Here is a 14,413-nt window from a genome sequence, read left to right as displayed (position 1 = left end):
TTCTCTGAGTGTATTCTGTTTTTTCCTTGTTATGATAAAATAGTTACCATAGGCTTTGGGCTTGCATCCTGTCTTCTCAGTCACCTCAGGAGAAAAATTACTTGACAAAACTTACAGTGCTGAGGGTGTAGCTCAGTGGTAAATTGCTTGCCTAGCATGCCTGAGGTTGGGTTCCATCCTTACCAACACACACACCCACACACACACACACACACACACACACACACACCCCAGAATAATACATTACAAGACTGAATCGCATTGTCTGTCCCTTCCCTTTCTTAGGTTACATCCCTGTAGTTCTCATTGAGACCAGAACACTGTTTTGCTCTGATTGGACAGGCTCAACTAACAGTACCCTATCTGAGACCTACAGATGGGGTGAATTCCAACACATCTTAGGGATTGAAAAGTAGAAGAGATAAAGTGTTTTCTCTTGATAGAAAATAGAAGAGAGAATGTATGCTGGTCAAGCAACAATAACAGATAGTAGCTACTATGTACAAAAACAAAAATACCCAACAGCAAGTTCATAGGCCTGGAAACTCCAGCCCATTTCAAGGGCCTGTTTTAAAACCAGCACCACAGGCCACTTTAGTCCCAAATTCCAACCTTCATAGCATTCCCTTCCTATTCAAATTTACAACATTCTTCCTAAGCTTTGACATCAGCTGATGGATAGGGTCTCTGGGCTTCCAAGACACTGGGTTGCCACTGACTGTTGTAACCTTGAGCTACAGGCTTTATTGGCAGTATTTAACACAAAACTGTTTTCCATCCTTGTCTGATCCCACTTCAATATGCACCACAGCAGGAGAGGTAGAATGCTAAATTGATTTCTTTAATGGGGAGTACTCTGCAGTAGATAGCCACCATTCTGGAGAGGCATTAGTTGGATTACAATTAAATCTTTTCTCACTCTCTTTTATGGACTCTCTTCTTTGGCAGAAGTGTGGGACTCTGAGCTCATTTTCCTATTTATTTTTTGGCTGGAGAATAAGAAAATTGGGACTCCCCTCATTCAGCCCCTAGGTTAGATGCAGGGTACTCCAGCTCCCAAATTTTCAGTGAAGTGCAAAATTTAGGGATTAGTGTCTTAGAGTTGTGAGAATGATGAGCATCTCAATGTTTCTTAGCTACATGGGAGCAATAAGTGGCTGGAATCATGGGAATGAGCCTACTTCCTTAAGCGTATAAGGGCTGTGATTTTAGAAATTGTTTATAATGTAGTTTGAGCATATTTGGTGTTTTTCCTAGACTCATGAGATTCTGCTTACTTCTGGCTAGTAAGGATCCACTCCATTTCTGTGTGGAATCACAATAATCCTGGTATTTTGCTCTGTGTTTATTGTGTGCTCAGCTTTCTGCACCATCTCACTTTGTCCTCACCTCCACCCAAAGAGATGTATTTGGTTCTTACTCTCTCTATACTGATGAAGGCATGGAGATTCAGAGAGGTTCCATGATTCACCCCAAGTCACACAGCTAATATAATGAGTAGCAGGGCCTGTATTTATACTCAGTAGATGTTCTCTGAGTCACATCTATATCTTTCCTTCCATGAGAAGGCATCATACTTTCATTAAAGATGAATTTGTTACTATCACCTGGGGTAAGAACCCAGAAGACCTTGTAGTGCTAGATTCTGGAGTGTAACAAAGAGGAAAAATAAAAATTGGAAGAGTCTGACCAATGCTACACCCATTGTACCAACTCATCTATTGCTTAGCTGTGTTGATGTTATAGGGTGTGTTTTGAAGGAAAATTAAAATCAGAACCAGGGCTTTGTCTTGTTTTAACATCTGGTAGACTAGACTTTCTGCCTGGAGAAAAACCTAATCGTTTTTCCATCTTGGAAACTATGATCTGTCTTATCTTCAACTTTTCACAATCTGACCTCTGGCAGCTTAACACAGTTTCACAACCAAAAAATGTGGTTTACTTTCTATGTGTCTCATTTTCTTCCTCCATATAATGGGCTCAATAATATTGTTCAGTGGCAAGGATAACTTGTGAAGGTTAAACGCAGTAGTGCAGATCAAGGATTCAAGAGATGCCAGGTGCTACTACTTTGTTTCATTTTGCTGGGTCACCATTTTTGCATCTCTCCGATGAAGAAGATAAGTCAGCTCCATTTCTGAAGCATGATTGGGTCACCTGAAAATGGATAGGGCTGTCTAGGAGAGGAATTACACTGGACAAGCTCTGGGGAAGGGAGGTCAGAAACAACTTCAGGAAGTGAAGCAAGTTCAGTCCAGCTGGTAACACTTGGTGTCAAGAGGATCTGGCTATAGACAAGGAGTGGTAATTGAGGTTTGCTGTTGGCACTCTGCAAGTCCCAAAAAGAAATGGTGATGTGACACTTCAGGTTATGATGACCTGCCACTGCGCATTAGCCTCTGAGCCAGACACAGGTAAGAAACAGAGCTCTGTAGACAGGACATAAAAAAGGAGTGGATAGAAAGGGATAGTCCAGCTACTTGTAACAAGTGGCTATGTAACAAGCAATTACAAAACTTAGTGGTTTATTGTTCTATGGATTAGGAAGAAGGAGGGCTTATCTCTGCTCCCTGGAGTCTCAACTGCTAAGACCTGAAGGCTGGAGGTGACTTAAAGACTGAAAGCAGGAACTACTTTGGAGGCATCTCTAGTTTTGTGTCTAGGGGTAACGTGGCTACAGTTGACATTAGTTGATCTGCTGGGCAGAATACTCACACGTGGTCTCAACATGTGCCATTTCCACATGAGCTAGAGCAAGCTTTTCCACAGCATGTTACTAGGTAGCAAGATTGAGTGTCCCATGAGAACAAGACAGAAATGCGTGACATTGAGCCTTAAAGTCACATTGTATCATATACTCAAGGGGAGGGAATATATGCCCACTCCCAATGAGAGGTATGTCAAGCTGACATTGTAGGAAAAGCATGTGGAATGGGAGATATTATTGCACTCACCGGTGGGAAATTAAGTCTGCTTGAGTGTTTACAGTTTTATTAAATTATTAGAGTGCAATTGTTAATAGCACAGGCTTGGGAGTTGGTCTCCCTTACTTATTAGCTGTGTGATATTGGGTAAGTCATTTAAACTCTGGTGCCTCAGCTTCCTCATCTCTGAAATGGGACTACTAATGATGGTCAACTTATTGGGTCACTGTGAGTTTTAATGAGTAAATAACATGATAGGTGCTCAGAACCTGGCACATGATGTACACCAAATGAAGGCAAGCATTTCCTGTTATTATCATCACCTGGAAGGCTCACAAGGCAAAGATTCAGGCATACAGAATAAGCCAGAAATCTAGTGACCAAAACCAAAGAATGAAGTTCAAGCCAACTTGTTAGACAACCTGATGCTAAGGACTAGAATGTGAAGCTAGTGATGGTTAATTCTGTTTTAGGCAGAGCTGATCTCAGAGGTGTGACTGCTGTTTTTCATAAAGGCAGGGGACAGAGAGTAATGTGGGCTGTGCAGAAACGAGGAGAGTCAGGAAGAACAGAGGCCCTATTCTGTCACACCTGACATGATCTGCCACTCTTCTTTTCACCATTATCCTTTAAGCTCTTCTGAGTCTCATTGAATCTCCATGTATTTGTCAGATAAAAGGTGTGGAATGAAACCATGCTAAGGCAACAGTGTCAGAGTAACAGGGAAAAGAGGCCTATACCATTTGGACAGAAGCTGTTGAATATGATTAGAGAATGTAGGAGTTAAATCAGAGGAGAGCATCTCATGGTGAGGTTCCATCATGTCTACAAACCTGGAACCTGAAGTGCTTTGGTTCCAGGTGATAGAAACTCATTCCAAACCAGCTTAAGTGAAAAGGAATTGTATATGCTTATTTAACTGAACAGTCCCAGCAGAGATGGCCTCAAGTTCTAATGATGTCATCAGGAATTTTGTCTCCATATTTCTGAGCCAGTTAGCTTTTTTGGGGGGGAGGGAGAGAGGATCTTCTCAGGACAAATCCATTCATTCATGAATTCACCCACCTACTATTTATCAGGGTCTTGCTTAGCAACAGGATGTTTTAGGCACTGGGGTTATAATAGTGAACAGGACTGCAAGGTCCTAGATTTCATGGGACTTCTTTCAGAAGGGTGAAGACAGAATGAATAAGTAGAAAAATGAAAATATATGCATAGTTTTATTTTACCATGAGTGTAAGGAAGACAATCAAGCTAGGTAAGAGAACATAAAATGAAAGAGAATAATCCCAGAGGATTTCTCTGGGCTAGTGGCGCACAAGGAGGCATGTGCATAGTGAGAGGGAGCAGCATCGCTCTGTGTTGGTGTAGGGAAAAGTATTCCAGGCAGGGGAACAATACCTGCAATTACTTTGAGATAGGGATGAATTTGCTGTGTTTAAATAAATCAAAGAAGGCAGGTGTGACTGGAGCCTGTTGACCAAAGTGGAAAAAGTCATGTGAGAACCATGAGAGAGACATTTTGGAGTGTGGTACTGGATTGTGTCTATGATAAAGAGTTTTGATTTTATTTTAAGTAAAATGGGAAATGATTAAAGATTTTTAAGTAGGGTACAACATGATCTTATTTGCCTGCTTAAAAGATCACTCAGCTCTTTGGAAAATGTGGCAAGGATAGATACTCTTAAGTCCAGACTGACACTCTTCCCAGTGAGCTCCTCCTCCTGACAAAGTCCAAGTGAAGGATCTCATTGGTTAGTCTTGAATCACATACAGACTCATTGGCCAATCACTGTGGCCTCAGTGATGTGGTATTTTGAACTGCCCAGTAAAGTTTGCATATCCACTTCTAGTGTCTACAATTACTGGACAGTCCACCCTGTCCACTAAGTACCACATGGAAATCGTGAGCACACTTAACAAACAAGGCAATGGATTTTGGACAGGTAAAAGTGATAGAAATCTTCTGTCCCCGAAGTGTGGACATCCCATCTCTGTTGGGATGTTCCAAGACACCCATGAGTTTCTTCCTGTACTTTGCTTCTCCCTCCACTACTTATCAGCCCAGTCACTATAGAGTCATTCCCATGGTGAGACATTTCTTACAAGTTTGAAACAAGGATGATTTCTTCCTATGTGGTCTTTGAGCTGTCCTTCAAGTCCTATCAGGGGACCTCAAATATGGCCCCTGTAGCTCTTTCAAAGAGAAGGAAACACTTCCCTCAAGTAGTTATTTTCCATCCTTAAATAACCTCCATTTGGTTCATTCCTCTCTCTACCCATGACTCCATCGTGATTCTAGTCACTTTGCTTTGAGTGCTTTGCAATTCCTCAGACTTTCAAATGCAAGGTGGGTGATTCCTAGTTTAACAGGAGCAATTTCTTAGTTTAAGCCTGCTGCAGCTGAAATAAAACAGCCTGGTATGCAAATGAAGTTGCTTCCAGATTCAGGCAAAACCTTCACTAGACAATAACTCATGGGTGTTGGGGGAGGCGAGGGAGCAAGGAGCAGCTTGAGAAACAGAATGGAAGGCTCCTAGAAGGGAAATACTTCTGGGGCCCTCTGGATTTTCTGTAGTGTTGTGACATCCTGTAGTCTGTAGGCTTCTTTTTATTTACAGAAGCAAAATTGGTAAGAAAATCCCTTCCCGTATGGAATTAATCATGTTTCATTCAGCAAACACTTACTGGATACCTACTGCCTACCAGACATTAGACAATAGGAATACGAAGATGAGAAAAAAAAATGCTCAGGGCTGGTTTGGTGTGGGGAATAGTTCTGAAAACCAGCAATAGTAAGGAAACGATGAGGGTGAAAGTAAGAGTGGGACTGGAGCAGACAGGGAGGGGTGATGGTTGAGGCAGGTATGTGTACATGTCCTTGGTCTTGGTTCTGGGTAATGGGAACAGCGTACATAAAGGCATCAAGGTTTGAGGAAATTGAGTGATGTGCCACAGCCGGATATTAAGTTTGGTCAGTAAGACAAAGATCAGAAAATGCGGGTCTGGGAACTGCATGTGAGAGCAATGGGGAATAATTGAAAGTTTCAGTCATGGACAGTGACAATCAGATTACTGTGATAAATCTATGGAGGGACTGACCCTGGGGTGGCCAGAGAATTGATGGCAGGCATGCAAAGAGCATCAGTGGACCAGAGAAAGGGTTAGAACTAGAGCTGGGATGAGGGCTGTCTCTACCAGCTTGGGCTGCTGTAACACAATACCATAAACTGGCAGTTTAAAGACAGACATTATTTCTCACTGTTCTGGAAGCTGGAAAGTCCAAGGACAAGGTACTGGCAGACTTGGGGTCTGGTAAGAGCTCATTTCCTAGTTTGCAGGACTGCCTTCTTGCAGTATCCTCGTGAGGTGGAGAGCAGAGAGAGAGAGAGCAGAAACCTGTTCTCTTCTTAAAAAGGAAGAAAAGGCTCTGCCCTCCTAACCTCATCACCTCACAAACTTGATACCCATTGCCTGATATAACTCCATTGGAAATTAGAATTCAGCATATGAAACCGGGGGAACACAAGTGCTCAGTCCCTAGCAGTGCCCAAGGAGATAGAAAGCAAGGAGTAGGTGAGACTGTCATACTGCATATCCCTCAGAGTTCCATCTTAACTTACAAGAGCCTCTTCTTAGAGAGTGCTCTGGGATTGAATCCAGTGTAATCTACATCCAGTTCCAGGTACCACCATCTGTGTCTGGCTTCCCTCCTCTGCCTCAGTGAGGTGCTGAGTTACCTTCCTGGACAGGATGCCTCATGGAGAGGACTGTGCAACTGGTGGTATGTTCTTCAAACCAACCTTTAGGGTCTTTTAAAAGTTTTTGGTTTTAGGTTTTTTTCCTTTTCCTTTTCTTCTTTCTCATAGAGCAGATGAGAACTCTTATGATTGGTGACAACTGATATTCAGGAAATGACAAGATGCTTCATTTGGGACAGACTGTGCTTGGGGATTTTTAACTCTGTGTGGACAGTGTTCATCTGGGGAAGTCTGTGTAGGAACACCTGGCAGCAGGTCACAGGAGCCCCAAGCTCCATCATAGGGAGAGGTAGTCTTTGCCAGGTTCTGCATACCAGGGTCCTCAGGCTCTTCTTTCTAAATGCCTCCCAGTTGGTCACATCCCCACTACTCCTCTATTTTGCTTATCTGATATCAAACTAAACACCTCTTATCTCCTGGGTCCAGTCTCTCACCCTTGACTCTCTTTGCCTCTGATAATGACATTGGTAGTCAGAACAGTGCTCAGATAGTTCATACTTATTTTATGGGCCAGATATGATTCTAAGTCCTTGATATATATGAACTCATTTAATTTTTCCAGAAAGTCTTTGTAAAACAGATCTGATCATTTTCCTGTGTTTCTCCACAGATGTTGGTGGCTCCCAGAATACAGGAACAAAGTATCCAACACTTTCCCCACTTGCGTGTCACTTTCCAGGAAGGAGGTGACTGCATGAGTTTCCTGGGCTCTGTCACATTGATTCCCACCTAGACATGTAGACTCAAGCTTTTTCTGCAAATCAACTTACTTTTGAAAATATTTGCATACATTAAAATAAAATAAATTATAGCTCTCATGCAAATGCACAATGTCATTTTCCATCATGGTAAGGTAACCATAAGTATACATACAATAAGAGCAGAACAAAACCAAACAGTGTCATTAAATATTAGCAGGAGGACAGCTGACAAGGTTCTCTGCCTGAGGCTTGTACTCTGTGTGCTAAAAAAGGATGTGAGTAAGAGTGAGAGGTTAAAGATACATACACACCAAGCCAAGGCTTTCTCCTTGATGAAAAAACAAGACTTACAGTAGAGAATTTACAAGGGAATATCTCGCTCACGTTAACATAGTGCTCTTTAGTGTTGTGCTGTGCTGCTCTGCCTCCTGACATGATCTCAGAAAAAGCAGCCCCTGATTTGAAAAGTACTGCTGGACAAGATAAAGTACACTTGGACCCTGAACCTATTTGATTGTTTAGATCTGTTTTCATTCTGTAGCACTGTTTCTCTCTCTACCTGCTCCAATCTCACTCTTCTTCCGTAATATCTTACTTTTTATTCTCTCCTGCCTCTCTAGATGCTGTTGTCCATGGCTGGAAGACCCTGTCCTTCTAGCTCTGATTAGCTCACTGCCATGCATTTCTTTCAGATGTTGCTCCAGTGTTGTCTTCTTAGAATGTCTTTCCCAAACACCATGCCACAGCACGTCAGTCCCTCTCTTGGACCCCAAATAAATGTGCCCCCAATATTGATTCTCTATATGCTGGGAGTTCCTGAGGTGGATACCATTAACCAGCAGACCCTGTAGTCATCCCCCATTCCTCTTTTCTTGCAGCCTCCCTGTGTAATGTTCTTTACCAGCCTCCATAGAGCCTGTGGGAACCAGTTCTGCTCCATGAGATGTTAGGACAAGTTTGCTGAATGACTTCTAGAAGATGTTTTGTTTTGGGGTGGTAGGAATGAGACTGGGAGGAAACACCACTAGAACTTTCTTTTTCTTTCTTCCAGTCTTCAATGAAAATGTAATATCTTCAGTCACAGCTTTGTTGTGGTGACAAAATAGCATGTGTAAGAATAATGAGTCAACACATTAAGGAAAGAATAGAAAGGTACATATATCTCATTACGAAATTATGGAACTGCTGGACCAACTCTGGGGCCATCCACTCTCCAGCTTCCTGTTAAATAAATCATAAATATTCCCATAGTTTTAGCTACTACTAAGTAAAAGTTCTGTTAAATGCACTGAAAACACTGCTAACAGACTGTGTTTTTGCATTCCCTTCCTGTGTGTTGAGCAATTTGAAGGTAAGGGTGGAATGTTTATCTCTGTAATCCTTTTATTCACTCAGGGCTTGGAACATGTAGTCTATATTATCATTATCATTTTTTAATATCAACAAAACAACTTATGCTTATTCAAACTCCTTGTCTGCCTGACTCCAGAGATTGGATGTTTAATCACTATTGTATGATCTTGTCATTGATCAAAATGGAATCAGTGAATAAATGAATGACTAACTCACCAGCAAGAAGACTTGCACAAATTTGTGTTTATGCCAACTTTATTTAGCAATTTTATTAGAATGTATATTGGGATAAAAGTGAGGCTGTGTTATTTGTTCTGTGTTTTGCTTTGTTTTTACTTTATTTTTGCTTGTTTTATCCTAACACACAAAAATGTACATTCTTGAGCTTTTTGGTGGGGACACAAAGGGAGACAGGGTGTATTCAGTTCTTATGTGCCAGGTGTGGTGGGCATGTGGAATATTTAATATTAGCACCACTGGGGTGAGCTATTATTGCTTCCTTTTTATCAGAGGAATGACAAACTTAGAGAAGGGGAATACTATTGGCCTTCCATATGCATAGATTCCACATCCACAGATACAACCAACCACACATTGAAAATATTTGAAAAAGATTAAATAACATCTCTACTAAACTCATACAGACTTTTTTCCTATCATCATTCCATAAAACATACAGTCTAACAAATATTTACACAGAATGTACATTGCATTAGGTATTACAAGTAATTCTAGATTACTGACTTAAAGTTTGTGGGAGGATTGCATAAGGTAAGTGTAGCTGCTCTGCCATTTTATATAAGGGATTGAGCATCTGCAGTTATTTGGAAGGGGGATGGTGGGTTTCTGGAACCAATCTAGGGACAGTTGACTATTACAACACTGTCCTCTGAGCTAGGGTCTCATGTGCTTCCTGCTGTACCACCTGAGTAACACCTGCTTAAGAAGCTGTAGTGGTACTCTGCTCCTGTCATTCAGCTTGTTATTCTGAGAATTCACAACAATAGATCCCTCGTTTGGTGCATCCTGGAAGCTCATGGATTGAGGGTGGGCCTGTGGTATTAGAGCGGCACTCTGGCTTTGCTGAGCTCATATGAATTGAATCCTGTTTCACTAATAGTTTCCTTGTTCTCTCCAAGTCACCTGTGAAGATATCTGGGACACAGCTCACCCCTGGTCTGGAATACATTTCTCTGTTTCTGCCCCATCCTTTACTGAGTAGTGGTGGCTCCATGGCATTCAAGGCCATATAAAAAATGCAAGAACAGCTCTCAGCCTCTGCAGAAACTTAACCCATCTCATAGGAGCTGGCAGTGCAAGTTCTCTCATCCAGATCCAGGGAGTGAAAATTGTGTTCAACAGTCATTCTTAATACTTCTGTTTCTTCTCTTCCATTCCCTGTTCTCAGTGGAAGAGCACCTCTCTCCCAACTATCTACCGATGTTCATCAGCCCTTGCTTCCCTTGTAGCTGTTCTTGGCTCTGCCTCTTCCTTTTATTACAAATTTCCATTACAAATTTTCTCAAAAAACTATCTGATCAGGCAAGACCTTACACAGAGTTTTTGGGAAGTGGGTGAAAGAGTTAACCTGGGGCGAATAAAGGAAACACATGTCTTATGAACATTTTTTTGTCTTATCATTTGTGCCCACTGTTTACTAGGTGTGTTGCTGCATTTCTGTATTCATCTCTGTTGTAATATGGTCACTAACCTGTGATCTTTCCCTGCATTTTCCCCTTTCTTGTTTACTTGCCTCTCACACTTGCCATAACCACAGAGCTGGCTGGGTGGTCATTGCATTGAGGATGGGATCTGGCAGGAAGAAAACTGAAGTTGTTTCCCAGGCTCTCTTCCTGACTTTTATGTTCAAGAGCTAAAGCCCTACACAGGACAAAGATTTTGGATACAGAGTAGCATCATGGGGGAAGGTGGGACAACTCCTTACAAACCCAGGAAGATGTATAAAGAGGGTGGAGGGAGAGATCTCTGGGTACGGAACAGAGGTGACCCATCTACACCTTGACACATGCAGAGGAGGCCATAAGACCACAAGGAAGTATGGAGATGGGGGTTCTAGGCAAATGGATCCCAAGTAGTGGGATGGTAAATGTGATTCAGAAACAGCTGAGAGCAGTTGTGGCAACTCAGCAATGCTAAAACAGCCACATGTAGATTGCCACATATAGATTGCATGCAGTTTATTGTATTTTGCCTCCAAGCTCATAGTACCATGGTGTTGAACTTCAGGGAAAACTGGGGACTCTACTCTTCCTTACACTGTCCTCTGTACCGTGGAGACTTAGGGTCAGAACTGAAGGCACCTTTCAGACAGACAAATATATGCATACATAATGCATACACATATACATAACTATATTTGGACCACCCTATGTTTGATTGCTGTAATCTATACCTAATCAATCATTTATTTGTTATCTGTAAAGATATGATATAGATTTGAATGTAGTTATATTGAGTTCCCTCAACTTTGTGTAGGTTTTTCTCAGGGCATCCTGTATAGGTCCATATGGCTATTGACATCTCTTAATTTTTAGAAGCAAAAGGAGGATCATGCTTACCCACATCTTTATGCTGTCTTTCTTCCTTAGTCCTATTGTTCTGCTTTGTAAGTTCTATTTGGTCATCTCGAACTTCCTTCAATGCCTGAGCAAGCTAGACATGCAGGCAGTTGTTACTTGTGTCTAACATTGCCTCCATCCCCTCCTCCCACATCTACTACCGCACAATACATACAGATCTACACACTGTTCTTATGTATCTTCAAAGCAACTCCCAAAAGTAATTTATTATGTTTTAGGAGAATTCCTTTGACCAGTCTCTTCCAAACTTGACATATTTCTAGCACCTTAATAATTATTAAAGTGTACTAAAGCTTAATAAATATTTGGTGAATGAAAGAACACTGGAATGAATCGATGAATAAAATATGAATAAATGATTAGAGAGACGAATGAGGAAAGGAGGAGTGGATAGATTGAAAAGTGAGTGATGGTTGGTATTTTTGGCCTCTTGCCCCTCATAGGAAAGGAGCACTCACTGCTCTTCAGCCTCTTTAAATCTCGCACACTGGTCAGGCATCTTCATGTCCTTCCTCTCCATGTCAGGGAGCTGAAATAACAGAGGGAGGCATTTGATTTTTTAAATCAAACCTTATTTTGAGCTGCCAGAGGTCAGAGCAGTAAACCAGAAGCATAAATCACCCTTTTGTTTTTATATGTTAGCACTTGGTCACCTGAATAGGGTACTTTCTTTGACTTATGGGGACAGGTCACCTGGCTTCACAGATCCCCAAGGGCAACAGAAGCCATTCGTTCATTTATTTGTTCATTCACTCATTCATTCCTGTTTCCATTCATCTCTTCAGTCATTCAACAGAGCTTAGAAATGAAGAGAAAGAACTTTTGAATTTTAATGCAATTGAGTTCTAATTGGATTTTCCATTTTGTAAACTGCATCTTTGGAACAGTTGTCCATCTTTCCCGAGCCTTATCTTACTCTTATAGAAAGTGAGGGCCATCGTTTTAATTCAGAGGTCTGTGCTGAACTCGTAAACGCAGAGTGTTTTGTAGAGCACCTGGTGCAGTTAATGCTTAATAAATGTTAGCTCCTATTATAAATTCCCTAATAGTGAGTTCCTCCTGTCATCAAATATTTATTGAACTCCTATTGAGTAGCAGACCCTGAGCTGAGTAAAATATGCTTCCTACCTTTTAAAATCTCACAGTTAGTTGAGTTTGACAGAGGTGTGGGTCAATAATTAGAAAACTACCTGAGAAATGGAATGGTAGAACAAAGAAAGTGGCAGAACCAGAGGAGAATAACTCACTTTCTCTGTGGGAAGGTGGTTGCATGGCCAAAGATGGCTAAAAAAATCAGGTCTAATTGTGTCAGGCAAGCAATATTGTGATTTTCAAAATGTTTTCAGCTAGGAAGTGCCATGACTGGATTTTTCCTATAAAGCTTCCTGTGCAGCAGGCACAGAAGTAGATTGGGGTTGGGGAGGAAGGGGTCTGCACAGATGTTATCCAGGTCAGGTGTGAAAGAAAGAAGGTGGATGCAGAGGAGGGGACATATTTGCGGGGGGGTGGGTCTTTCTAATTATTTGGTTTTCAAAAAGTGATCCTTGGGGCAGTAGCCTTCTAGGCTTGCTAGAAATACAAACTCTCAACCTCCACCTGAGACTTCCTGAATCTATGCATAGGGGAGAGCCTTGGGTGATTGTGGAGGCTTGGAGCCTTGAGAAGGATTGCAGGGAAACTCTATAGCATTAGGGGACCACCTGGGTGTGGAAAAGAGAATAATTAGGAATGAGAAAGTTCACATAATAAAATCCACATACTGGAGTTTGCTTCTTGAGAATTGAGGGAGGGTTATCTCCCTCATGAATGAGTTTTGCTCCCTGATATTAATTTAGAATTAGTGTTATAAAGGGAAGAGAAACTTGGGGTTTCTCCTTGAGCCAATTGTGGTGAGAGCTCTTGAGGGTTCATGTATTTATCTTCACCCATCAGGGCAGCTTTCATTTCTTTATCACCAAAGCCATAGCTAAGTGTTTATGGCTGAGCTATAAATCCCCAGAACATGGATTTCTTACTGGAAGTGCTGACTCAATCTTAACTTTTGCAGTGCAAATAGGGCCACAATAAAATGTGTATATCAAAGTTGTGGTGACTATAAAGGTCTTTTAAAATCAAGTTGACATTGCAGCATGTTTCCGTGAGATAAGGTGAGGATTTACGTTCATAAATAGAATTGGGAAACTTGAGAAGCATAATTGGCAATTTGGGGGGTTGAGATTGGGATCTTTTGTCCTTGATCCCAGCTGAAGGCTTCCTTCTCTTTCTTTGCGAGGCATTCTCACTTTTTAGCTTTCAATCTGGCTTTGTACACAGATGAAGAAGCAATCCTGAAGACCCCCCTTGTTAATTTTCCCTGCAATGTGCTTTTCAAGCCAATTTAATTCAACGAAACATGGTCTTTTTTTTTTAATTTTTAAAAAATTCTTATCCTATGCCAGAATACAAAGTGAACAAGAAATTCTTACTTCAGTGAACTCAGTATCTAGCCTGGGAGGTAGATATATATTCATTCAATCATTGTAATGTGTTTTGAATGCTTATTATGCAGCAGATTCGAATTCTAGGGTGCAATAGTTAGAGTGATAAACATGAAAAAGTTCCTGCCCTCACAGAGTTTATATTCCACTAAGAGAAGACAGGCAATAAATATGTAAACAGATCTCACACTATGGAATAAATACAGAAATAGAGGTAATTCCCATGGTCTCCCAAAAGAAATGTTTGTTTCTTCCTAAGAAATCAGGACATGGGGACAGAGAGAAGACACTAGAATTGCATCCATCCATAGGTTTCACTTCTATGATTCCAGTTACCTACAGTCTACCAGGGTATGAAAATATTAAATGGAAGATTCTATGAGTAGACAATTCATAGTTTTAAATTGCTTGCTACTGCTCTGAGTAGTTATATCAATTCATTCTTCCTGGATGTGAATCATCTCTTTGCCAGGTGTGTCTGTAATATATACGCTACCCTCCTGTTAGCCACTCAGTAGGGGAAAAACAGTCTATATGAGATCTGGTCCTAAATAAAGTTTTAGTCATCTGCAGGGGGTGTTGTAACAGATTCCCTTT

General features: G+C 41.3%; 1 protein-coding gene and 1 long non-coding RNA gene across 4 annotated transcripts in view; both read left to right on the top strand.

Moving 5' to 3' along the window:
• Hs3st4 (heparan sulfate-glucosamine 3-sulfotransferase 4) overlaps positions 1-14,413 on the top strand; it is a 387,953-nt gene that overhangs the window by 175,450 nt on the left and 198,090 nt on the right. The gene's annotated exons all lie outside the window — the stretch shown is intronic.
• On the top strand, positions 91-10,185 carry LOC141418577 (uncharacterized). Its single transcript, XR_012443204.1, has 3 exons — positions 91-2,414; positions 6,604-6,708; positions 7,296-10,185. It is a non-coding gene; the product is annotated as an uncharacterized lncRNA (long non-coding RNA).

The sequence above is a fragment of the Castor canadensis genome, chromosome 17 (genome assembly GCF_047511655.1).
Source record: "Castor canadensis chromosome 17, mCasCan1.hap1v2, whole genome shotgun sequence".
In the NCBI taxonomy this organism is placed as follows: domain Eukaryota; kingdom Metazoa; phylum Chordata; class Mammalia; order Rodentia; family Castoridae; genus Castor; species Castor canadensis.
Note: the sequence above shows the minus strand (reverse complement) of the source record. Positions and strands in the feature narration are given on the sequence as shown.